Below are 24,226 nucleotides of genomic sequence, written 5' to 3'. Positions count from 1 at the left end.
CGGGCCCTGGGCCATTCAGTCTCATGGAGGATCAGGAGGATCTTTAAGTGGACAGGATTTGCAGGGGTTGCTCTTGACATAATTATCTTCTAAATGCTGTTTCACTGATAATGCCGTCGTTAACTCAAATGTGTTCAAGTGGATGCAAGAATCCACTTCTCTCCTTGGTTTCCATGGGGAACTCAATCAGTGAGCCGGGGGGTGGGGGGGGGGGGGGGGGTCTGGGGTAATTATCCATGAATATTTGACAGCAGGCAGCAGTGCTTAAGTCAGAGCCATATTACAGTTGTTCTAAAGTTAAGGCATTAAAATGAAGATGCTGGAACAAAATGGAGAACTCAGATTCTTATTTATTTCTTAATTCTTATTAGCAATGGCAATGTGTTACAGCAGATTTAATTCCACAAGTCCAATATACTTTTAACTGTGGACATTTCACCTAAATAAACTGAACAAAAATATGAATGCAACGCACAACTTCTTTTAAATTATAAACCACCAAAAAATTATGCTGGGAATCACAAACTCTTTGGATTTTATCATTCAGTAAACTTAAGAACTGACAACTCCAGGCGTTGTTTTTATCTGGAGCATACGTAAAGACATTTGAACGTCGGGGGTCCGTGGTGTCATCACGATTAAGTAAGGAGTATGGGTCTTGTGCAGGCAAGGGGACACACTAACCCTAATCCTAACCCGATCATGCGGACGATCTGCGGCGCTGCTAAACTAATTCCTTAGACGATCGATGGTTGGATGGTGGACATTAGATACTACACACGCTGCTCTTGTTGACATTTCTTGCGATCAGCATGCCGACTGCACGTTCCCTTCGCGGTCAACAGCGTCTGCAGCTTTGTGATGTTTGACAAAATGGGACATCTTGTTGTGGCCTCGTCTTGTGAGTGTGACCAGCCCAAGGCACACCTGAGCAGTTATCATGCTGTGTAAATCAGCATCTAGACAGTAGACATGCCCGTCGGGTATATGGATTATCTTCTGCTCACTCATACGGATTTAAAAACGTCTACGAACAGACTTTGAGAGAGAAAAAAAACTTGTGTGATTTGTACAGATCTTTTATTTCAACTCATGAAAATAGGAGCCGAAACAGAAGAGTTGCATTTCAATTTTTTTTTAAAATTTGTAGCAACATCATGTGTTTAGTTTCAAGGTCGCGTAACTTTGTGTGATATGCATGTACGATTCTCAATACGCTGTGTTCCCCTCATCTGCATGAAGAATGCATAACTGCATATTTTATCAGCTGATATGAATGGTAGATTATCAGTTCGAGCCTCAGATTAAATCTGGTCATGCCTTCATTTTTTTTTCTGTTTAGATGCCTGTGGCTTTGCTACAGAGGCCAAGTGTAGCGTGGAGTCTCTGAGCACTCTGACTGTATATTGACTGACGGTATATATATGTGTACAGATCTATCAAGATTACACACTGTTGACACAGGGAAGCTCTTTAAGTCGCTCCACTTATTGATTGTTACGTTTCCCTGAATGATGTGATAAATGGATCAGGACGTGTGCTGTGCTTTTTGCCTCTAGAGTTACCACTTCAACAACCCTCACTACAAAAAATGCCCTTGCTAACTGTTTCAATGAGTAAACAATATAAAGTTTTCCCGTTAGGACTCCAGTGATACGGTTTGAATCAATTAAGCCGTAGGAAATGTATTGTGAAAGTGTGTGTCTGCGGGGGGGAGCTCCCACTGTGCTATGTCCTTGAAGCTCATCATATCAATGGAGCCAAGGTCAGTGGAGATCAATAAAGGGAGAGGGTGTCTGGAACATGTATTCCCATCATACTCCTGTTCTCCCTCCCTCCCGGATTCTCCCTGAAGGCCTTACTAAGTGTACTGTGGAAACCAGCAGCTGTTGGAGTTCCCATCAGAGCGCCTCCGAGAGGGAAGTGACTTTCACTAAGGGAGTCATGGAAGTCTGAATCATCAATATGTAATGATATGTGAGTGAACCCTCTGCTTTATTTCCTTTTACATCAGCCAGAGCGAAGCCTCAGAGGAATAGCAGAATGTTCTTCGGAGCTACAAAGTTTATGACAAAACATATATGTGATATTTGACTGGAGTCTGGCCGTAATGATTCATAAGTTTCCATTTTTTCATGATTATAAATTAAATTTTCATTAATAGTAATAGAGGAGGACAAAATTCTAACACTGGACTATTGTTTACACAATATCAGCTATGGCTCATATATCTACATTGCCACCTAATAGACGTGAAAGTTCTTTCCCAAAAAGATACATAACACTGTAACAAAAGAAATATGTATTATGTTTGCATTACATTTCCCCTTAATAAACAAACAACAAATTCTTGAGAAAATGTCCAATTTGTCAACTGGCCTTTTTGCATTCCTTTACGCTCAATCTGCTGACAGAAAAGATGTCAAGTGGTAAAATGACGTCAGGTTGACATCTGCGCCTTTCAGGTGCGTTAGCATTCTCAGTTGATTTAGAGAGCCTATTCATAAAGGTTTGAGAGGGCGGGTGGCGGTCTCTTAAATTGTCCTTAAATTCCACCATGCGGTGACCTCCGTCCCCCTCCTCGCTGCCTGCTATAGTTATCCCAGGCCTGTTTCAACTCAGTCATGGCAGGAATGTGCCGTTGCATGAGAAGAGGTCGTCGCTCCTCATGGCCCGCCGTGGTTCTCACCAAGTCCTTAGTCGCGACTGCCAAAATATGGACCTACCATACAAACCATTCATAAGTGAATAATCTTGATATTAAGTATGTGGGAAGTATTTAGAGTGTTATCTTTTCTTTGAAGCTCTCCTTACCATTGCAATAAATCAATGCTCCAGTTTATTTTAATCCTAAAAGGAATGACTTGTTTCACTACATCCAGTGTTGGATTTACTGTGGCCTCTCTGCTTTATTCTATATTCTGATTTTATATTTGTCTTGATCTATGGTTCACACAGAGCCTGATACACATCCCGCTCCTCCGAAATGCCTCCAATTTGTCCCTAGGATGCTGCACTGCGACCGCAGGAGCCTCATTCAAGGTGCTTTCCCACATGTAACTTAACCCACATGTGGTCTGGTCATTTTCTCTTGTCTCCAACATGTGGAATTAGAAGCTGGAGTCAATTTACCGTGTAACAGGCTCTGAGTAATTAGCCACACGACGATATCGACTGCAAATCTTTAATCGTCGGCCCCCGATGGGAACAATCCAGCATCATTAATAGCTGAAGAATGCAAAGGTCACTGACGTTTTTTGTTTTTGCACGTCATTGACATACATATAAATGAATCTGATAAATCACCATGGAATTTTATGGAATGGCTTCTTAATTTTTCCATGTAGAGTAATTTGTCATCAACCTGTCCTTCTGTTTGCAGCACTGACCAGTTTAATTATATCTAATCAAGTAAAGTAAATGATTGTTATACATTTTTTTAATTTTTCTTAATCGCAGTAATTGATAATCACAGTTAATAACTAGTAAAGTGGGAGAGCAGGCTCAGAGCCTCAGTTCTGGAGCTGGATTAGTGTCAGGAGGAGCGTTGGACATAGACTCTCTGGTGTCCATGGTAGATTTCTCAAACAACTAACATTCTGCGAGAGTTGTAGGTCATTTTTTTTGCAGTGTGTCATGAATTGCGATCATGAAGTAACACAAAATTAGCTCGATTGAGATATTTCGATTGTGAATTCTGATCTATCATGGACGACGCTGCCGTTCGTTTCACAGGCTCTGCCAGACCTCGAGTCAGCACTTGAGAGGGGGGGGACTCCTGACTTTTGAAAACAGATCCAGTTACTTCACTTGTTGCCATGTAATCTGTGTTTCAGATTTATTAGACTGTAAGACTTTCAACTTGATCTGCTCCGTGGCCTTAAGTCTGACCACCTATTGTTTCACTGTTTAGTCAACCTTGTCTTGCCGTGGCTCTTCAAACAGGCTGAGGTTTCAGCTGTCCGGCCTCTGCCCCCCCTCCCTCCCTCCCCTCGTGTGCTTGAAAATTATATAAGAAATTTTATCTTATTTATTTAATTTAATATCGCTTTAGAGTTCATCTTAAAGTTAAAATGGTCAATTTAAAAAAAAAAGACGTATCATTGCCTCTGGCTTTCTTATTAAACAGCACTTATCTCCTGGTTTATTTCAGCCGTGCAGTCACAGCTCTGTGTGCACAGTCACATGAACTCTTAAGCATAAACAATTTGCTTGCTGAAGAATGACTTTGTGTCTAGCAGAAGAATATTAAATATTCCATCAATGGCCCATATGCTATGTTGATTTGAAAGTTACTTTTAAAGGCTGTGAGAACAAAATTTTCTTTTTGTTTACAATATCACTTGAGGTTTTAAACAGGTTTGACATTAAAGTGTATTTTAATGGCCTTAACAGTGGTGCACTTGTGAAATCACAAATTTGTCATCTTATTTAGCTTGTTTGCATCCGTTCACTCTTAACACTCTTGGGCCCTTTAGGAAAACGGCCATTCTAGAAACTCTGAAGCATATGATGGAAAACAACTGTGAAAGTTTTGCCATCCCAAGGTTGCAATTTGCACTTGTCAAAATATATTTTCCCCAGCTCCTCCTTTTAAAGTTAATGAACCTTTAGATCCAGAGTCTTCCAGGCCTTGTGTCTGCACAGGGATTCACCAAATACAAAAATACAAAATAATGCATGATTGTGACTTAGTATTGGAGGCGATGTGTGAACCAGGTAAGGGAGTGACAGAAGAACATCGCCTGCAGCTGGTCTGAGCTGCTTTTTTTGGAAAATCAAATTATAACACATATTATTGTACACTTGGTTTGTTGACGACCCGGGAGCTATTCAGTTGATTGCATAATTGTGTTTTACGCAAAAGATGTTTTTCAGCGGCTCGGGGCTGTGTTAAAAATTTGTGTACGATATGTAAACATTGCTCCCCAGAAGGGAACGTTTTCGCAAAAGAGGGAATGGGTAGTTTGAAGTCATAGCTGCCTCCTGTCTCCACAGACTACAGAGTTACTGTGTAATCCCTCTGGCCCACTCCATGAAAAATAATTGTTCATACTGTCCTGTAACTACTGACCAGTGTCACCAGGATTGATGTTGAAGACACAAGTTTTTATGCTCACTAGATCAGCCGGCTGCGTAGTGACTCCTCTTCTCCCGACTAGACTCTGTCCATCCCACCCTCGGCAACGTGTTTTTTCAGCTGTGTTTACATGCCAGTCCTGTGAAACTTGAAGGGGTGGGGTGAATGCCTTCCTCTATACCAGACCTCAGACATCTGTCAGGACTTAACATCATTCATGGTTGTCTTTACCCATTTACTTGACACATAAATGCCAGTTTTACAGCTTGTGTACGCATTGAAAACTCTTTCATGATGTAGAAAAATATTTTTTTTCTTCTTACATCCTCCATTTATTTGTTTCTTATTTTCAAGCTGATTTCTGGCTTCTCATTTCGGACTTTTTACCAGAAATTTAACAGTTTCGCTTAACGCATATTTCCCATGGCTAAAAAAAACATATTTTATAGATAAAATACATATTATCATTATTTAAGAGAACAATAGTTAATAAAAATGTAACCTTTGTAGAAGTACCACCACTTTCCCATTCAAGTGACTATATATATATATATTTATCTTCCACTTCCCAAACATATATATTTCCTCCACGGCAAATCCTGCAGTCAGTCATTAGGCAGAAAAGAAAAAAAACATCCTTACCACATGAATTATTGATGAGCGTGAAAAGGCAGCCTCCGAGCCTCTGAGCTAATCTTTCATCTCTCGTGTACGGCACAAGTACCCCACACACACATGCTCTGTTATTGATGCTTTGCACTCCAAATTGGCCCATTTTCAGCGGAATAATGTGCAATCTTTATGCATGTGATCCAGTGAACCAAGGGCCTGGTAATGAGAGTGACTTTTGTGGAGGGTGGTCTATGGGGATCGTCTCAAAGGGGTCAGTCCACCCCCAAGTTGATGTCAGCAGGGTCACCTACTGTCTATCCCTTATTTAATCAGACAAAATTATTTCTCCTATTATTATTTTTTGGTTTTGTTTACTGTTTGTTTTTGACTTTGGTGATGCAGCATACCCTGTGTGATTCATGTATACTGTATACCCCAATCAGGCAATGCTAACTTTTGAATCTTGTAATAATGCTAATTGTATTCTTGACGTCATTTTTACCACATCATGACAAATATCTGGTAAATCTGAATAAACTGTAGAATGTGATCTCATTGCTTGAAGACAAGACAGAAGCCTTCGGTCAGATGAGCTCTGTTATGTACGACAGGCCGAGACCATTTAACACCTCGTAAACAAACATCAGGGTCTTAAAAATAACCCCCGGAACTAACAGTCAATGTAGCAACAAGAATAGGAGTAATGTGCTCCCTTTTCTTCCCTGTTAAAACTAGTGATGCTGAAATTTGTTCTAATTAGAGATGAGATATATACCGTAGACGTTGCAGTAAACCAGGTGGGAGGCTGTACAGTACAGGCCCGGGTTGTGTTCTCTCGGTCACAAGGAGAGGGAATCGATTTGAGTTTGGAAATTATGCACAGCTGCATGTAGCTTAATTCCACCGTTTGTTTATTTATTATTGTTCATTTGATATTCCGGTGCACATTTGCCATCCCCAGGTGAGAATGCACTAAAAGCAATAAATAAAGCATGTGCATACAATTAATAATAACAAATATACACTTGATTATTACTACAATTTGTTTGTTGCTGATTCATTCTTTTCTGAGCTGTCAATGCTGAAGATCCTACCTGCAGGTTACACAAGCACGTCCCAGTTATTGTCATGTTTAAGTGAATGGCTGGAGGCACACCAAATCATCAAATGAGTATGAAATGTATTTTTAACTGAATCATGTATCTCCACGGAACTTTGAGAGAAATCTTAAACTGAAACGATGCTTTTGTTTCTAGAGGGGTAAGGGGCTGATGTAAAACTGTTATGCAAGCCTCCATGCTGCGTCTCATTAAAGCTAAGGTTGTGATTGTTTCCATCCAGTGTCACGAGAAAATAACTTTCTGTCCATGGACTGATTGTCTGTCTCTCCCTTTTCTTTGGAAAAGCTGTTTTACCTCTTGCCAGAAGGCCCACGGAGCCAAATCTGTCTTCATATGCCAAATGGCCAAAACAAAATGAGATTTTAAAGAGCTCGGCCGGGAGACTGGGGGGAAAGAAGTGGAAACTATTTTAGGAGAGTAAAATGGGACAGGGTGAAAAACAGAAATATGTTATATCTCATTTAATATCGCAATTCAAGGTGGCGAAGAAACTTGCTAGAAGAGGCATTATATCTACTGCAGGGTTTGTCTTTGTTGATGACTACTCTAAAAAAAAGTTGATTAAAAGAAAACCCACAATATTGTATATGTTCTGTACCACAGTTTGGTTTATTGATAATGGCCTTTTTTACAAAGGATTACAAATGATTTTGACCTCATGTCACATCACAAACTGCAGTGGTTTAAGCTCATTCTGGCTTTTCAAAGGGTAAAACTCACATCTGTCCCAAGCTCCATTTTCAAACCCTGTCAGGTTGCAACTTGATACAGCTCTTACAGCCTTCGCTGCCCGATACGCGGTCCTGGCAGCGCTGTGGCGTCCTGTTGCTGCTTGTCTCTCACAGACTCAGCTGTTGATGGAATGCGAGACTGGTAGGGTTGAAAATTTTCTTGGCCGAGTGGCGTACATGTGTGGGCATCCAGTGCACCTCTCAAGGCCAGAGCAGAGAAACCGGGCATGTCGACGGAGGCTTTCCGAAAACAGAATTTTTGTCCTGTGTAACGGTTAGCAATGCTTCATATTTATACAGGGAGTATGTTCACAATAACTGCAAACCTGAATTATATGATGCAGAAACTGTGGTTGAATGAGATGTTTTTTTTCCTCTCTCTCTTCTGGAACTAATGAGCTCATTAAAGATTTTCTTTCCATAAAGAAGTAGCTGTGATTTTAGTTTTGAAATCATCCTCACCTCATCCTCCATGTAAGGCCGATGGTAATACTTTTTGCACTGAAGCTAATTAGAGGACCCTAAAAAGTGCAGCACATGTTCATGCCTCTCCTGGCTTAACTCTCTTACTTGCCGACAGACTTTTCAGATTTCATCCACTGCATTGCTCAAATTCACGATCCCGCTTTCATGGTGCTCCACGGCGCAGCTACTAGTGACTGTCATCATTATTTGGTTCCCAGTGAATATTTTGAATTTCACTTCAAAGAGCTAATTTGGACCAACATCCTATAAATAGAACTGAGTGACACGAAGACTGTAATAATGCATAGAAGATTGCTTTTGCTCACTGTCCTAATGACTTAATTTCTATGCATTTAGAGCAGCGCTGATGGATTTTGACATCTTTCTTGCTGCACTATGTGATGACTCATCACGTAGCTCTCATCACTAGGGTCGAAGGGTTCCGCTTGAAGACACAGCCATGTGACTTTTTTAATGAGTATCTGAAAAGTGGATCTCTGACTGTGACATGCAGTCTAACAGTTTTAGTTTTCTTACTTATGGAATTAATATTGATTATTGCCAAAGTTAGACCCAGCTCTTTGACATCTGATCCTGATGTTATGGCGGTAGCCTGGGAACAAAAGTAATACTTCAAAGTAAAGACAGCTGTGATTTTTCCATCCGTCCATCTATCTTCTTTCCGCTTATCCGTGATCGGGTCGAGGAGGGAGCCGGCTACGCAGGGTCGTTCCAGACATCCCTGGGGGATCCCGAGGCGTTCCCAGGCCAGATGGGATATGTAGTCCCTCCAGCGAGTTCTGGGTCTACCTCTAGGTCTCCTCCCAGTTGGACGTGCCTGGTAAACTTCCAAAGGAAGGCGCCATGGCGTCCTGACAAGAACACCTCAACTGATCACTTTTGAAACAAAGGAGCAGCAGTTCTAACTCCGAAGCTGAGGAATCTCATTTCGGCCACTTGCATTAGCAATTCTCCTTCTTTCAGTCATTACCCAGAGGCTCATGACCAAAGGTGAGCATCAGGAGTAGATTGACTGGTGAACCGAAAGCTTTGCCTTCCTGCACAGCTATCTTTTCACCACAATTGACCGGTCCTGTGATTTTACTTTTAACTCAAAATTCAAACATGCAAGCTTTTTACTTTTGTGGTGAAATTTGCTTCAATTTGAGTCAAGATAAAACACCTGCGCCTGTTGTTTTGCCTCCTTCCGGGAACCGCGAAGCGGCATGCATTATTTTCCATCTTTAACAAACTGTACTCACACACACACACACACACACAACATCACATACAGGCTTGGACATTGTGCTTAGTGTCCTGTTTTTAAATGATTGCTTCCACTGTAACACTCCTCTCTTTGCATATCCCCAATTGCATCTCTATGTCTTCCTCTTTGTCCCCCTCTCTTGTTTCTATCTTATCATGTATTTATTCAAAGAAAGGCCCTCAGAGATGTGCTGCAATCAGCCTGAAGCAGGAAGCCAATAGGCTGTTCAGAGGACATTGTTCTGTTCCTCACACTCATGACCCCCTTCTCTCTTGCCTGCCATCCGTCCCTCTTTGTCTGTTCAGCTCTCCCTAGTGTTGTGTATAGCAAACCATTGCCTTTGCTTAAGGTATTCATTCCTCTCTAAAAGGTGCCCTTGTCATGCACGTCGATCCAGAGAGAGTATTAATTTCCCGTGACTGCAGCACCAGAGATTTCTTTGCCATGTTGACAGCTTGCGGATGAACGGAGTGCTCATTTAGTCTGCGAAATAAGAATTTCAGTGGGAATTTGAGCAAATGGGAACAGTTTGTCTTCAGATAATGACAGTCATTATACTTTAAACACGATATGATGCATGGATTAGAAGTTGATAATGAGGAGAGCTCTGAAAGACAGTGAGAAGCCTAGTATACATCATCTTTACAGGTTTAAAACCTGTTGTGGGTGTGTGCAAAATGGCTTGGACTGATTTTCACTGAACCTGGTAAGAATGTTTCTTGGGGCGGTATCTCCAGATGATTCACTTTTGGAACTGATCGGTCGTGGGGCTGAGGTCAGCCTGCCTCCTGAGTAATGTACTGTATGCTTATCATGTTTACGTGTATAGCGAATGTGGTATCTACCGAGTTTATCCTGAATTCTGCCTGGACGGTAAAGCATGTGTGGATGTTTTAATGGGTTACCAACACGGGTGGGATTTCTACTGGTGGTGCTGGTGGTCAGTGTGTTTGCATCAGAGAGAAAGAAGAAAAAAAGAGTGAGAGAGCAACAGTGGGGCAAGAGCGCTGCACACAGCTCTGCAATGCAGCAACAGTGCAATACACTTAGTAAGTGAAATGTCGTGTAAAAAAAATTTGTAGAATTAAGAAACTCTGGAAAAATGTGCAGGGTATGCATCAATGCTTTTAACGCTTCTGTAATATCTCATTAGTTTGTAGATGAATTGAAACAGCAGACATAAGTAACCAAGTTTATCAAAGCTTACACAGATTTTTGTATTAATCAAAAAAGCAAATTGTTTTTGTTCAGTCAGTCCAACGAAACTTCACACATTACTTTCCAAACAATATCTAACTAACAGACAGACTTGACCTCACTTTTTGGAAAATATGTGAATTTGTGATTTTTTCCAATACCTTGGAAAGTGAATCACAATCGAATGTATGGTGGAAAAACATGTCACTGTGCCGAACTGAAACACTGGTGCTGAAAAGTCATTAGTCTTCCATAGTTTCCATTTGCTTTGGAAAAGCACAGACTTTCTGCTCCTGCCTCTTGTTGGTATGCACTGGGGTTACACCGAGACAGAGGAGGTGTCAGGGAAGGGGAGGATGGTGTAAAAGATGAAAATCTGAAATATAGAAATAGATTTGGCTTCACCCAAAGTTTATTTGAATATGTATACAATAACACTCCAGAGCCACTAATGAGGCTCATCTGTTTTCACTGTATTTCTTTTGTTGACAGGCTGCAGGTATGCCAAGTCTAGTTCATTTAATTTGTGGTGATCCTGTGGCCAAATGAGGCAGGGGTGACACTGTGCATACCACAGTGGTTCCCAGGGAACCGTTGTTCAGAGCTCTCCCTCTATTATGGCGACGCGATTGTGTTGCATGCATGTATCTCCTCCTGTTATTTGCACTAAAGATGAAAATCAATTAAAACAGAGAGCAGCGCTGCTTGCATTGATTTGTCAAATCGGTCTAAGAAGGACATTATAGCAGTATTACAAGACAGATAAGAAATATCTTGTTACGGGATCACACCATCTGCAACGTCATATTGATTTTCCAACCCTTGAGTAGTCAGTCAATACTAAATTATTACTAGTACTCAGGAGGACTCACGGGTAGGACAACAGCCCACTACATTGTCGTAGGTACAGTAGGTAAACTCATTCATATACTGTACCTCTCGGCACATACATTGGAACATGGGGCACAAACACTGAAAAACATACTTTCCATAACTCTTAGTCTTCCTGTATCATGGACCAGGATTCATTTCTCTACATTCATCTGCACAAAGCCCTGGTTTTCGTTTTTCTTTTCCTCATAACGGGTTTACTGCCCATCTTCACTTAAAAGGAAAAGGTTTTCCAAGTAGTTTTGAAATAAGTACCCTCTTTGCTTGTGATAAGATTTTTTTAGCAGCCGGCCCTCTCCCAGACTCTGGGAGACAGTTTGCACACTTTATGCGAAGTATTAAATATAAACTATTCTACTCTGTAGTTCGTTCTCCCCCTCGATGTCTTCGGACCCTTTGGAGTGTGCTCATTTTCCCACAGAGCAGTCATACATGGTTGCCCTGTTAGATAACAGGTTTTCTGAGCTTTTCCACATGTGTGCATACTAAAACTGTGACTCAGTATTTTACGGTCACAGATTGATATTGCTTCGTTTAATCGCTCTTACCACTTTATGTTCTCTGCTTGGGTTAGACTATCAAATATCCCTCTCTCCTGAATACTTTATGACCTGATGCCTTCTTCTGACTCAGTGAAATGTGTCAAGGCTGATCTGCAGTCATTGCTCTCTAATGTCGGCAACGGCCCTTAAAATGGGAGGGATTATGTGATTTTTTTCTCTTTGTTACTACTCAATAGAATCAAATAACACAATGAAATAATCATGTTAAATCACCGCTGTGCTCTTGAGAAGAAAAATGACTGTGGCTCTTGTAAAAACTACCTTGTAAATTATATGGTGGTGACATACATGAAATGTAATGTAATATCCATCTCTAGTTCAGTGGAGGAAACATTAAATCACACTCCCACATGACAATCGCATTAGAGTATAATTTCCATACATGAAATATAAATTGCTTTAGATTACAAGGTTGTTGCATTGGTGTTGTTAAAAACAATTGAAGGATAGATGCAAATGAGGCGATAAACTGTGATTTCATTCAGCTCGTTATTCCTGTAGTCATTGACAGTTAAGTTTGTATTTATTCACAATAATTAATAGCATACTAGTGAGCCTGTTGAATGTTTTGTTAGCAGTCTTTTCGGTGTTGCACTTTGTAGATGGTCCCTCACTGCCGGCTGCTCAGAAAGACCCATGTTGTTCCGCCAGCCTGGAATTCAGCTTTTTAGGGGGAAAATGATGTAGCAGCTCAGTGGGAGGAGTTCTCACAGAATCCATTGCTTATCCTTGCTGTCCCGGATGTTAATCTGAAATTCTTTTTACACAGAAATTTGGGACTCGAATTTGGTCTTACGAATTTGAGCAACTCTGAATTTTTATTATTTGAATTTTATAACTTGAATATTTGATAATAATTGTGAACATTAAAAAAACAAAAGTGAAAATCAGTTATGAAATCTTGAAGTGTTGAATTTAAAGGCAAAAATTCACATAGAAATTCAATGCCTTTTAAATGTAAAGTCTGGTGAGACAGATTTCCTTCATACATTTACACATTTCAGTACTTTGTTTGCACTTGTGACATTTCAAATTTTTTTCTTTGCGTTCACTGAGAACAAACCATGACAGTAGATAGATTTGTTCGATGAACCAGGCTTCATCCCATTGGTCCTGATATCAAGTCCGACTATGACAGACAGGTTTGTTGTGAATAAGAGAGACAGAGAGAGACAGACAGTGCAGGGTCTTGCTTTTGCCTTTAGGAACGTGAGAGTGTTCAAGTTCACTTCTAAAACACTTCATGAATACTGTTTCGTCCTCATTGACATGCGAATAGAGAAACAGTGTGTGACTGAGTGAAAGCCCTGTCGTGTTCCATGCACCGTGTTGTCCTGGACTGGTTTCTCAAGGGAGCCATCCACTGAGTGAACTGCATCCTGTCACATGCTGATCTACAGTATGCGGACACCAGACAGTAGTTTTGCACGTCACCAACCTTTTAGCCTGATTGCGAGACCCTATAGGCTCTAAAGCACAAGAGGGTCCGTGCTCACCACGTACAGGAAGTACGCACCGGCATTTATTAACTGTCTTCCAGCATCCACATACATTTGTCAAGCTAATTTTTTTTTATCCTAGCCCATCAATGCAGGTGGCTTTCAACTGTTGTTGGGGTGTCAATCCTCCTCTATAATCCCATTTTGTTTGACTGTATATGTTAATCATTTCAAAATCATTCAGGTTTCATTCGTTCATTGACTGATTAAATAATTTTTTCTTAGTCAGCAATGTCAACTGCTGTAGGATGTAGTAGTTGAAAATCTGTTAAAAAAGAAAAAGCACCATGCTCCAGAAATTGATTTACCCTAGAACCATTCAGACAGCTCTCCAGTTCCATCAATATTAAGCTGAGATACTCCAGTGCTGCATATGGGATGGGGGGGTGCAACGACAATTCAGTGCTTTGCCATTATCGCTTTCAGTCACCCGCTTCCCCGAGCTCAACTTCACTGATGCCGGAGCCCTTTCATACGCTTTGATCCTGTTAATAATCATTTGCTATGCAGCTGAAGCAGAAGGGCAGATTGAAAAGCAGCAGAATGCAATGCGCTGATAGTGGCATTGGAAAAACAAGGGAAGAGTAAAACCGCGAAAATTTGGTGTGGGAGTCCTGTGTTGTCCTTCCCAGATATTTTCTCTGTAAACCAAAAGGCAAAGAATGGCCTCAAGGATTAATCTGCAAGTGTTGGTACATGCCAATGTACAACATTACCCGGATGAAAAATAATATGATATCCCTGTCACACTGCATACCTTTGATGGAAAATGTTTTCTTTCTGGACTGGCTCCTTATCTAGAGTGGTCCTGGATGGGCTGAGGAAAAAAAACAAAAAACTTGAATCAGCATCCCTACTGGTCCGCTGGCAAGGTCAAAAAGGAAAAAACTGCCCCTTCTTCCTTTTTTCTCTCCTGCTGGGGTTTGAGATAGATTACTGTGACATTCTTCCATTTCTCCATAGATACTGGAGCTCATACGGGACTCTCATGCCGACTGGAGTCGTGATCAAAAAGCTAAAAGGCCTCGATATTTCATAGAATGACAGTGGCCCGAGGAATACATGACTGGATCCACAAATCCTATCATATCATGACTCTGGCAAGTATAGTGAAGTGAATATGAACTTTCATCCTGCGTTTCTTACTTGCTGTCAAAGCAGATTTGTAGTTGTTTATCGAGGGGTTATGGCATTGCTTTAGAGACACATTACCAAAGTAGTTACAATGCACTCTCTGGTGGGAAACTGTCTGCCCTTTGCATCAAGTATGAACCCAGCTTCAGTCATGAGCCATTGAAATCACTGATTGATGGCTATCTCTTGTTTCTGCTTTAACAATGTCATTTAAACAGCCGTTTATGATCCCAGAGCTCTGTAAGAAAATTGATTTATTGAGGTCCTAGGTAAAACGAAAGTGAGAAAGAAGGACGGGTGAAGGCTTGCGTCCTTCACTCACAATGTTGCTGCGGAAGCGACATGCAAAAAGGAAGTCATTATGGTGACAAAGCCGTGATTCAGCGAGTCCTCCCACCTGCAGGTAGGGCCGGGTGATAGTGAAGGACGGAGGGATTGATGGGCCTGTTATGCTGCCTGTCACTCCAGGTTGAGAAAATAAAACTGGGAGTGAGGGATCGCGTCACTCTCTTATAAACAGGGGGAATGAATGGGACGATGACAAAGCAGGAGATGTGCCAACATATGTGTGTGCGTGAGTGCGTGTGCGCGCACAACCGCGCCCCCACATACAAACACGTAGCTCACGTTGACAAGCGCGGTAAACCTTAATGGAAGGTTGGCCACGCATAATGCTGTCTAACCACAGGCATTTTTCTTGGAAGTCATCTGAGATTAAGTGTGGTCACAGACAGTTTATAACAGTTCACTCATGGGATTTAAAAGTCACTGGTGATCCAGAACTTGCAGGCAAACCTGCCCAAATGAAACTGTGGATAGAAATAATTTGGGTTTTGAAGCATCTTGCCACTAGAAACGTGATGTTCAGTAACACCTACAAACTGTTCTTGTCATGAACCTTTAGAGCATTTCAAGTCCTTTATGAACGAAACGTTGCATCCGTTTCCCCTTGCATGGTTCACAATAGCATCTTTATGTCATCCATCTGAAACTCCATAGAACCCATGAATATAGGATACACTGTGTCCCGCGGTCATGTGATAAGAGCAGCAACATTTTCATGGGGCTTTGCTTAATCTGATCCCCGAGACAGAGGAGCATCCTTGACCATGAAAGCCTACAAAGGCTCTTGACTTCATGCCATTCCTCTTACTTCACTTTGAACCTACTGGCTTCTCATCCCAGACTTCCTCTTCATTGCCCCCAGTTCTCCACAACCATCTCCTCCCTTCCCTTCCCCCAGCAACAAAGCATCTAAGAAATGGTATGGTGATCTTTCCCTTGGTTTCCTCCCTTATTTCAATAACGGTTTTCAGTTAATGTCCTATGTTCAGAGCTTATTCATGGCATGGTGAGACACATGGCATAAAGGACATATTTCATTGATAACTTAAATCTCATGCACTTTGTAACCCCTCATAAAAGCCCACAGTTAATCTCTGAGCCCACTCTTGCAATTTAATGAACTATACCAGCTCTTGCCTCTCTTTATAGCCAATGCCCTTGTGGGTCCTTGGACTAATTCCACCCCCAGTGCCCTGTTTTTAGTCTGAATCTGGAACCTGGCCCTTCAGTATGCAACACATATGGTCCAGATGTTAGCACAGATGATGGGGTCACATATACCTCGCCAAATCATCAGCTGACTGCCCTGACATCTGCATGCGTAGTTCCTTGGTGGTCAATAGCAAATGGCCCCTTGAAGATAATTTAGTACCGCTGTGCTGCTGAGACTAAACAATGGAAATGTTTGCAGTCAACTGTCTCTGTCCTCATCCTTAGAAATTACACATACGTGCTGAGGAGTCAGAAAGCCTCAGATCTGTTTTGGATTGTAAAATAGTCACCCATGGCACCCACCTAATTTTAAGTCCAGCTAGAGTGAGTAACTATGAAGGCAGCACTGGAACCTAGACCGATTAGATGTGGAGACTGATGTTAAGCTTAGGCAACCTCATGAGCTGCACACAAGTGTATATACTATACTATACTATATTGAAGTCACTGCATCCTTTCGAAGATACACATGGTGTAATTACTAGCTTGCCGACTGAATATATACTTTGCAATGAGTTCTCATGCCATATTTGTTCCATTTACATGAGAGAAATTGAGTTGATAATCACTTTTCTTGACCTGGAAATGAAGTTTCTAATACCAAGTGTGATCAAGGCCGAGCCCAAACAGAGTGTGGCACGGTAATGTGCATGCAGCAGGTGCAGGCAGTAACTCTTGTGAGTCATTGTTTCATGTTATGTCCTGGGATCAACATCAGGATCAGTGTCACACGTGTCGCAGGTGCACATTTGCAATTTCAGCATTGACCTTGAACTTGAGAAATTTCTGTGTTAAACTCATCTTGAGGATCATCGCTGGAGAAAACAGAGCGGCAGTCTTCTCAGCCGAGAGAGCCTGCGGAGGGAAGACGGGTTAGATCAGGAGCCAGCCAAGAGCAGGGGTTGTGCCCTGTGAATTTCTCCTTCTGGGTCAGACTGTGTCATACTGCACCGTTCTGAGGAATCTGAACTGTACCACCGTGAGCGCAGGCTTTTTTCCCCTTCTTCACAGTGGACATTTTGAGATGTCATAATTGGAAGAAACACAGGTGTTTCTCATAACAGTAACAATGGCTCTGTTGAGTTCAAGTGTCCCAGTCAAACATGTGACCGTGTGATCCTGAGCCAGCTCTGCAAAAGATCAGGACCCTGAAACTGAAGTAGCTAGAGGGAATTAAGCCATCATTCATTTTACACACGTCAAAATGTCTGCTGTGAGAAATGCCTATTGGGTGCTCCATCATGTCAACACGGCCGCTCACCGCACATTGGAAACACATGTTCTTGTTCGCAGTAACACAATCCACACTCCCCTATACTCGCCCTGGGACTCGCAGTGAGTGTTCCAAGCGTGGCAGGAGTGCTGGCTGTGGTGTGACAATGCATAAGGTGACTAGTTTGAAGGGGATGTTGGCCAAATTTAAAATTCGGTTTGGATTTTTCTTGTCACACGACACGGGCAGTCTCTTCTTCATCACACCTCGTAAAAACATCTTTAACAGTAGTTGTTTAATCCTAACCCAATATGGTTAGTAACTCTTGCTTTAGTACATAGTTGTAGCTCAACCTCTGTGTGTTAGCCAGAAGTGAAGTTGCAGAGTTCCAGCAGCCGCGAAGTTGAATATTTGAGCAAGATGCAATGCAGGAGGTCGGAGGGCTCGGTGCGTGTTAGTGGTTACCCATGAGCAGAGGTGGATGGCTGTTGTGAATGCCAAGATTATCCACGGGATGACTGGAGGAGATGAGCATCAACTGGAGAGGAGGGGAGAACCATGCGGAGTGAGAAGGGCGGAGGCGATCGGGTTAGCCGCTGTAGCATCTAGCATGAGCCTCCACTCGTTGGCTGAATGAGCTCGGAGCTAGCTGAAGAGGCAACGGTCCGGTCGGAGAATCCAAGCGACTACGGGGAGCAGCTGAGAGGCTGTCCAGGGGTGAAGCCCTCATTATCAGCGAACGGACACCCAAGGTTGGCCCGGCCGGTGTTTGAGGCCAGCGGCAGCGGCTATCAAGGCAGTAACAGGCGGTATTGCAGGCTCAATGAGAGCATGTTATGTTTAATATGACTTATTCGGGTAGGGGACATCACTTTCTCTGTCTACACCCGGCCACTCAACGAGGCATTAGGCCACTGAAACATCGACTTAAATTTGTACTTGAGTTTGGCTGTGCTCGGATCCATATCTGTGGAGGAGGTTGACAGCTGCTGTCCTCCGACTCTTCCTGCAAGACGCGAGGTTAAGAGGCATCAGGAAACTGATAGGTCTCTCTGGGAGTTCGGTCCCACCGGGAGGATTCAGCTCAGCCTCATTCTCTCATTTCCTCCCGTTGCTCAGTGCAACGCGAGGACTGACGCTGTGGCTGTTGTAAGAGCTTTTCACACATGGCGGCTGCACTTGAATTAACATTGCTAAAGAGAGGGAGCTGTCTGTGATCTGTCAGTCATCCTGTTGCTCTTTTTAATTTCCTTAGTTTCTTTCTCCCTCTCTTAAAGTGTGAGAAGCCAAGTCGGTTCGATTCTCACCATCCTATCCTTGTCCTGGCTATTTTCCTCATCACTCTGCTTCCCTCTGTCTGTGTTCTGTTATGTTTTGGCTCACCCATTATAAGCCAGTCATACTCGTTCCCTCCCTCCCTCCTTGCATAGTGCTTGAGCTCTCCCTCCCTCCCTCCCTCTCTGTCTCTCATTCATGCACCAGCTGCATCTCGACTACGTTTGCCATGTGGTTCTCTCCCCCGTTCGCCTGCCTGGCCACCGATCGGCTACACCTCAGTGCTTAGTAAGTAGTTAGCTACCTTGTTTTTTTTAACTCTCTAACTCCCTCGCCTTCCTATGCTTTAAGGGTCCAACAACTGTTGCTGTCCGCACAGCGTGGCAGAGGCTTGCTAGCATACTGACGGGCTCAGAGTCACAGATGGACAAGATGATCTCACAGGACTTAAGAGATCTGCAAAGAGAAGGTTGCGAACAGGGATAGATGAGATGCAGTGAAGTCGGTGAGAAGCAGAAGAGAGGGACTCGCCAGCCCGTCCACGTGTCGTGGTTATTATCAACTCCTATCCCGAGCTTTTGAGCATTTTCAGAGAAGGGACTTTTGGCTCTGACAGGACACCCTCTAATCAAACAGGATGTGTGTCTTTGGACAGACCAGCTTACACGTTAATGAGAGCTCTTTATACACCGGAGTAACTGCAGCCTTCTTACTTCACTGTTTTCGAGACAACACAATGACAGTGTGTCATCGCTCAGAAATGCTTGTGACCCTGCACCCTGACTCCACTCTCTGTATTTTCAGCACAAGTCCGCGTGCATAGTTAATCTCAACCGTGGTAAAGGGATCTTGAACAGGATTCCGTCCCACTGTAATAATAGAGGCTGAAAAGAGAGCGAGAGAGAAATGCACTCTCCGATTCAGAAGGGCTATGAGTGAAGTTGCTAACCCTGTTCTCATTTGCTCATATTTGAAGAAGAAACAGGACGTGCTCAGCGGTGCTTGGAGCACAGTCAAGTTAATTCTACTCGATCTGGCGTGTAGCTCCAACTTCTTTAGCTGTGTGTGTTTTGGATAATCCTCCCTCCACCTCCACTTCAAAATCCCATTTCTTTCTAATCAGTTCTAATCAGGAAGATGCGTGCACGCACACACACACACACACACACACACACACACACACACACATAGGTGGTAGCTAATGCTTTTATTCAAGAGCAGAGACAGTATGTCTGATGGGCAGTGTTTCCCATTTAACGCCGTGCTAATTAATTACCAAGTGGTAATTAAGTTCTTGTTTTCATTCCAATCGGTGTATTGTCCCTGAAGGGTTGTAGTCGTGAGTCAGATCTGCCCTCAATACGAGGCCGTTCACACATTTCACTGAGCAGTAAATTTGCGTAAATTGCAACTCGACCTCAAATCATTCAGTTGACTGGCCGATGAATTCGGGGTCATGATGTCAAACTTCATGATCTGTGAAAGTGATTCACAGATGTACCAAGCTTAAGCCAGAGGAAGAGCTTCTTGAAGTTGTTTTGTTTTCTCCCTCTGAATGCTTATTTTCACAGGCCACTCAACTTTACTTACCTGAAGAAGAAACAGGAACTGTCTTGTAAAATCCTTCATACATGTCATGGGTGACGTCAAAAACACTAGAGGTGATAGAGAAAGGCCAGTACCTGAATGTGTGAGGGGATGGCCTCATGTAACCTGCAGGCGCTTTTACCTCAGGGCATGTCTGTCTTTTCCTGTATTGAAATGTTTTCCAGCCAGACTTTTAAGCTAAGATGTTGATTGGCATAGTTCCATAATTTTACTCAGTCCTATTTCACCAACGTGGGTGTACTGCAGGCAGTCCATTAACAAGTGAGTCAACTGGGAACAAAAGATCTAGAAGGCCTGTCAACCAACTCTGGAGACAAATTGAAAAAGTCGTACCGCGTGAAAACATTTTCCTTTTAACAAAACCAAAGTTAAAAGATAATCAAATAAACTGTAGGTCACAATTTTTTTTTGTTTAGTTTGCATTTTAAGCCATTTAAACAAATTATGAATGTTATTTTGAGCGATTGACTTCTAACCTGGCTTTTTTTTGTCCATATAGTCCACAAAGATAATGTTTAAAAGCTGAATTGTGAAGCTCAACTGTCGTAGTTTAGCTGATTAAATTAATGAATTAGATTTTCTGTCCAAACTTGACTGCCATTGCCAACCACTTGAACATGTTTCTTTTTTTTCTTTTCAGTAGTTTGTAGTAATCATATTTTATTGTAGTATTGCTCTATAGTTCCATGATTATTGTTTGGTAAATGTTTGTCAACCATGGATTGTGTTAATGTTACGTTTGTTTTACAATGTTCTGTACCATAATAAGATTTTAACTCGTGCCATCAATTCATTTTTTTAGTGGGAGTGTATTTCATACTGCTGGGGTCTGCGTGCGCGAGTGCGTGTGAGAGAGAATTACAGCAGGGCAAAAGTGCTGAACAAAGCTCTACAATGAAGCAACATCACAAAATTTTAAGTCAGATATCTTTTCTGGTATTATGGGGATTGTAATTCCCCCCCCTGATAATTATGAAACTGGGCCGCCACAGTCTAGGTAATTACTGGGAAACACTGAATGGACTGTTGGTTGACCAAGCACGCTGCCAGTTTTGATGTACTTTTAGACAGAAAACTCTCAGTCGTTGTGTCCGACACTTGTGCCTCTCACTTTTAACCATTTCAGAACTGTGCCAATGCTGCAAACAGTGTTGACCAATAAGTATAAAAAAAATCAACAACAATTTTTCATTATTGTCAGAAGGGCAGCTCCAGCAGTTAAGGCTCTACAGCCTAAAATAAATGACTTTTATAGAGTTTCCCACAACCAGGCTCTACAGTTTCCTGATTGTCCCACACTGTCTGTGATGTGATGTGTCAGTTCAATGAGGAGTCACAGTGATAGTTGTCACTGTGCGGCCCCACTCATCTCTGGCAGCACACAGGAGTACATTGGAGATGGTTGTTATGGAGACAAGAACAAGGTAGAACCAGGAAACAACGACAAAGATGATATAGAGGACCAGGCACAAGAACTATTCTGATTCCTGGCATTGAGCCTGTATGTGCGTTCTTCATGAAGAGTCACGTGTTTTTAGCGGAAGTCTCGTCTGACGGCGCCAATTTCCGTGTCGGTGTTCCGTCCACTCTTACCACTAAGCTGGAGATTTTTAACTGAGCCGTGTTGCTGTGTAAAAGCCTCCTGTGTGTCTTCGTACGCAAACCACAGACTTATGCTATATCCGACACACCATATTTAAGAAAAACACAGGTCTTATGTTCTAAGACGTGGGCATGCATTGCAATACCTTCAACTTAGTGGCGGGTGATGGTGAAAACTAGAGCTACAAATAGTAGTTTTGTACTTTTTGGTGTTGTGTTTTTTGAAATACCGCTGGAAATTGACACTTGTCATTATGTTGTGTGGAGACCTCATAGGGTAAAATCCAATGAATACGTGCAAGCTAGTCGAAAAATTCAAACTGTTATTATCGTGCCGAAGCTGCCACTCACACTCCTCGCGTCGCAGGAAAAACCAGGGGTGTGCTCGAGTCGTGAGTCCTGTGATAGGGAATTTAGAGGCAGCAGACGGACAACTGGAACCAGCTGTTGTTTACTAGGTGATAAATAAATGTACGATACTCCTGCTGTTAAACTTTGGTAGGAAAAATGAACCTCAAAAAACTGCTTTCACGCGGCCATTGAGCCACTTAGTGAGTGATCCACCTGACCTGAGTAAGTCAACTGGCGATGTTTTTATCGGGCAGCTCCCAGGTGCGTTGCTCTGAGAGAATCTGGGAGTCTGTATAATTCTGTCCTTAACCCTCTTCACCTTTAGAAATGCTCCTCCCGAACTTTTTCTGTTCTGAAAATGTGCCCTAATTGTCCAGAGCACGACTCTGAGCCCCTTGTCTTTTCTACATGACACAGAAAGTTAACTGTTAGGTGTGGTACTGTACTTACGCAAGACCAGCTCTCCGGCCATAGAAGATATACTATGTGAATGCGCTGATGAAATGAAAATGCCCACTTTGTTGTGATTGGAATGGCTTCCAGCAAGTGTAGGAAGTGTCGACCTCCACTCTCGCTGTACCCCGCCTTTGTTTGGGGCATGTCAGTCTAGCCCCTAGATCTCTACGATAAAATTGATGAGAGAAATTTAAATGAACAAATATGATCCAGGTTGTGAGAAACATCTATTTTCCTCTCTCTGGCTGCACACTGACAATTTAGCAGCCAAACCGTTGATCAGGTGTGTTGCTGTGTGGGGGTTGGGTGATGAGGCTTTGCATAGAAATGAACGTTGCATAAGAGGTGAACAGTGTCTCTCTGTGATTGTGTCTCACTGCTGGTTCAAGAATTGTGTTCTTTGATCATGTGGGTGGACCTGATTTTAAAGTTCCAGAGTAGTAAAGGGAGGATTACATTCAAAAGTGCAATATTGATATTAATGTACAACAACAGTTACATCACTGCAGAACTTCCTAGGGTTTTTGCTCCACATTTCTACTTTGACAGATCATTTTTCCATTCTAAAGTGATTTCATAGGCTTACAAAAGAACTCACGGCTCCTGAAATGACTAATGGCTATATTTATAGGGATAACTCGATGCAGAACGTTTTTTTGAGATTGAATCTTGAAAATGTGGGGGAGACAGTTTTGCGTTATTGCGATGCATAACATCAATCATGGAGCCACCTATTTTGTCTCTAAATACATCCTCGAAACAGATCCCACAGCAAAAGTAGAGTTGGATTTGCTTCTTTCTTCACATTAGATATTAAATCCAGCAACAGGATTAGAAGAACGGTTCTCTTTTCAACACGCAGGATACCAGGACAGGATCGATGTTTGCATGTTCTTCAAATGAGCAACATTTAATTGCCACAATTGCCACAATTTACAACCTGATCCACTGAAACATCGATGACCAGTGAAATATGCACATGAACAGTAAAATACTCATGTCTGACAGTTAAAGCTCAAACCACCCAGATTTGCTACAAGATAAAAAAAAGAAAAAAACATCCATGGTCATAACTTTGTCTGAGTTGTGTTTTGGCTTCTGATTTTAACAACAGCTTTTTTACGGGTGCTAAATGCGCCACTTAATATTATATTTGTGTAATGATGCTCTGTGTGTTTCATCATTCCAGACCAGATCGATAAAAGCAAGATATTAGATTAACCCTGCTGTAGGTTTTTAACAAGACCTCAAAGCAATTTGAAGCTCAAATGAGTTCATCTGCATCACATCAAGTTTTGTCCATTTTTTCTTAGGGTTCATGTTTTTTCTCTCCGATGAATTTGCCTGCATGCTAAATGTACCATAAAATCTGATATGATGGACAATGAAAATGAGCCACAATGTGAAGAGGCCTTCCTCGGGCAAACTAACAAAATGCTCTGTCTCCTCCTTCTCTCCCTCTGTCTCTGTCTCGCCTTGTCTCCCGTCACCCTCCCTCTTCATTCTCTCTGCCTCTGTAGGTTCCAGCAGTGGGCGCTTGCTGCTTCACCAGCTTGGACTCCATGGCTGCTGCTGCTGCTTGATTCATTACAGTGAGTATACTC

General features: G+C 42.3%; 1 protein-coding gene across 3 annotated transcripts in view; it reads left to right on the top strand.

Moving 5' to 3' along the window:
- The window catches only part of peak1 (pseudopodium-enriched atypical kinase 1), a 95,814-nt gene that overhangs the window by 26,109 nt on the left and 45,479 nt on the right, over positions 1 to 24,226 (top strand). For all 3 annotated transcript variants that reach the window (XM_035643456.2, XM_035643459.2, XM_035643457.2), the window contains one exon: positions 24,143 to 24,214. The gene's annotated coding sequence lies outside the window, so the exon portion shown is untranslated. The remainder of the gene's footprint in view (positions 1 to 24,142; positions 24,215 to 24,226) is intronic.

Source organism: Scophthalmus maximus, chromosome 7 (genome assembly GCF_022379125.1).
Source record: "Scophthalmus maximus strain ysfricsl-2021 chromosome 7, ASM2237912v1, whole genome shotgun sequence".
NCBI lineage: Eukaryota > Metazoa > Chordata > Actinopteri > Pleuronectiformes > Scophthalmidae > Scophthalmus > Scophthalmus maximus.
This window is presented reverse-complemented; position numbering and strand designations above follow the sequence as displayed.